Source organism: Trachurus trachurus, assembly GCF_905171665.1.
Source record: "Trachurus trachurus genome assembly, chromosome: 12".
In the NCBI taxonomy this organism is placed as follows: Eukaryota; Metazoa; Chordata; class Actinopteri; order Carangiformes; family Carangidae; genus Trachurus; species Trachurus trachurus.
This window is the reverse complement of record NC_139908.1, coordinates 7,175,254-7,178,995: the sequence shown is the minus strand read 5'-3', so window position 1 is coordinate 7,178,995 and position 3,742 is coordinate 7,175,254.

Genomic DNA, 3,742 nt, shown 5'->3' with positions numbered 1-3,742 from the left:
CCTGGGAGAAGAGACGCGGACTGAAACACAGTGAAGAAGAAGACTTTCCCCCCCACCCTCCCCTCTCTCCCAGCTCAGCGTGACGTCATGGGGCCGGCAAGCCAATCAGAACGCCCCCTGCTTGAATACTAATGAGGGCAGCATTGTCCTGTAGAAGTGGCCTGTTGCAGGCTGATTAGTATGTAGTTGTATTTTTTTTGTTTTGTTTACAGCACTGCCTTTACAAAACAAGATTCTGCATATTTATTTAAAAAAAAAAAATTAAAAATATAAAATAATGTGAAAAGATAAAATCAGTACCCACCTCACACTAAACTGCATGTAAAGTAGGTCATTAAAAACTGCCCACACATTAACATACTACATAATACAACTCATCCAAAATATTAAAGGGATAGTTCACCCAAAATTCAAATTTCACTCATTATCTACTCACCCTCATGTAGACTAAGGGCTGGGAGAAGTTTCAGAGTTATCCGTGCCTTAGTGCTCGTGTAATGTCCCTCTTGTATTGAAGCCTCAACATGAGAAATTGTTCTGAAAAAATGTAATAAGTATATGTTTTAAAGCAGAAGTGAGTGGTCCGGTCGTTTTCGCTAATGCTGCGTTCCAGGCAGGCTTTTGAAATCGTAAATTACAGCTTCAAGTCACAACTTACGACTTTGTAGCGTTCCAGGCAACCCACTCGTGTTTTTCCGACCTGTTTTACCGGTGAAAGTCACTATAACGGCCACTCGTAACTTCCGACCGGTGAACTCGTACCAGATCGAACTGGTACCACTTCACGGTCGGAAAAATACGAGTTTCCTTGAACGCACCATAACAGTCCTCGTCCCTACGTCGCCACATTCACGGCGTCCCTTGGCTGCACACACAGCCCTGCATGCCGTTCTCTCTCCTCATTGGATAAAAACTGTAGGATACGATAAATGTTTTCTCTTCGGCTCAGAGCAGAGCAGAGGGACTGAGAGACCCGTGTTTCAGACCAAACACTCTATGTAAGTGATTGCTGTCGGAAGATATAACTATTTAAGACTTATATTAACACAAATATATCACTTACTTCTGCTTTAAGCTTGTTTGTAGCGGAAGCTCCCAGTGTTGCTCTGCTGGGATCTCGCGCGATTTACAGTGACACCCTCACGGCTCTGCAAATCGCGCGAGATTTGGACAGACCAGTAAGAACAGTGCTGGGAGCTTCCGCTACAAACAAGCTTAAAACATATACTTATTTAATTTTTTTCAGAACAATTTCTCATGTTGGGGCTTCAATACAAGAGGGACATTACAGACAAGCACTATGGAGGTATTTGGATGTTTTTTGGTGTGTCTTTTTGGACGAAGAAAAGTGAGCTCCGTTCGCAACCGTCATATGAACATGCAGTGCTGCACGGAGCCCCGCTGTAACTCCGAGAAGGCACGGAGGACTCTGAAACTTCTCCCAGCCCTCAGTGAAAGAGTGCAATTTGAATTTTGGGTGAACTATCCCTTTAACACACCAGTAGTTTCCATTGCACTAACCCTCTGACCCTGTAATGTAATGCAAGTATTAATGTATCACTCACATAGGCCATTTTAGTACAGAAGAAGTACTTTTACATTGATATTTAAATGTATTCAGCTGATGATGTGCTTAAATATAACATATGACATGTGTCATTTGTACATAATTCTTACATTATGTATATTATGTTCCTATTTTATTCCTTATTTTATTTTTTCTATTTTTTTTCTAACACAGTAATCATTTGTATAGTCATTATTAGCCGCTGTAGTTGGGACCAAGTTCACATAGTAGGCTACACACTATATGGGGTAAGCCATCAGATAACCCCACACATATATTTATTTTATCTGTTCAAAATGTACAAATGTGTAGATATGCAAATATGTGGCTTTATGCAAATGTTACTTTATCTTACATTAATCAAAAACAATGACAAAAGTTGTACAGGAAACCCTCAAAGGCTTTACCGCATTTGGCATACAAACATATGTTCAAATAACAACATGAGAGCTTCATCTGAGTGGGAACAGTGAGCAGAGACAGATTAGTTTACAGCTGCAGCTGCTTCATTTCCAGCAAGTGATTCAAACGATGGGTGAGGTCAAAGGTCGGAATCAAAGAATGTGTGCTAATAACCACGTGTCAAAAAAAAAAATAGTGGCATTTAAAAGAATTTGTATTGTCACATGAACTTTGTCAGCCCTATTGTATACATATATTTCCTCTATTGAGAAATAAACAGTGTGAATGCGCGTCATTATTTTGAAATCAACATACTACTTTTGCTGACTCCTTCTTCCACTGCTGTGGTTGTAATTGAGTAACTGGGTCATCTCATGCTCTGATCCACATTCACTCATATAGGTAACTCTCTCTGCACTCACATTAACCAGACTATGTAATGTGTAACTAACTAGTAATAACTGACTGATGGGCCACCATGCAGTCGCAGCACACTGGCGACCTCTGACACAGATACACACTCTGGACCATCGAGCACTTGGACCTTTGTCCCACGGACGGCGGACCAGTTTCTGTTTTACTGATTTGTCTCTATTGTGTCTCACAAGAAGAGGAACAAACGTTTTCACCAGACTACGTTTCAGCGTTTTGAGAAGTCTGCAGTAGCCGCTGTAAAGGAAGTCTACAACCATCACATTATTAAACTATTTGTACTAAGCTACATCAAACAACAAACATCCTCTCAAATGTGGTTCCTGCTGACAAAAATCTTATCTCAAGTCGGTCTGGGGTCTGTTTGTCTGGGGAGGAAAAAGCGGAAGATTTTGGAGCAAATCTACATCTTCTAAACCACGCCGGGGTAATTTACAACACAAACAAACAAATAAATAAACTCCAGCCAATCAGAGCGTAGAAGTAGATCTCTGGCTGCTGGCATATATGGCAGAGTAAAATCTGACTTCTCACTCTGCAGTTTGCAGAAACTAAGGTGTTATGAAACCTTATGATGATTAGTTAAATATCATATGACCAGAGGCGTGATGGTGCGGCGTGGGGGGAACTGGGCAGGGATTGATTGCATCAACCTTTTGCATGCAACCAAGGCAGTGAAAAAAAAAAAAAAAAAGTTGATGAAAACTGTGTGATCTGATCAAACCAGAGATGCTGCTCATTGTGGAGCATCTGAGAATAAAAGAGAGGGCGCCTGACTGTTGTTGCCTGACTAAACATCTGAGAGGAGCTCTGGCTCGACTGTGTTGTTGAAAGAAAGAACATGAGTCACAATGTTTTTAGTGTTTTTGGCTCAAAAAGAAGGAGCTCTGAATGAAAAAGAAATATTAAAGAAAAAGCGGAAAGAGGTGATCAAACTTTTACACCCGCCATTTCATCTGGAACAAAACAACACAACACCTCATCGGCAGTTGCACAACAGATGCATCCCATCGCCTCCTGCCAAAGCTGGACATGTGTCTCATTAGAAAAAAAAAAAAAAAACTATCTAGGAACCCTCTATCTGTATCTTCCACTTGGAACACATCCTGTGCTCCTCCTTCTGAGGTCACTGACTACGTGCTCAAAAACAGGAAGTGCATGACTGAGTTATTTGCAGGCCTATCCTGAACAAGTCTGTATTTATGGCCACTGGGTTGATTAGTTCAGATAGAGCACTTGTGCAACAACAAATATCACAAAAACAAACTCAACACCATTCATCATCATGCACTGCATAGTTTTAAGGGGTGGCGAATGTTTGTACCGATGAGAGAAGTTAAA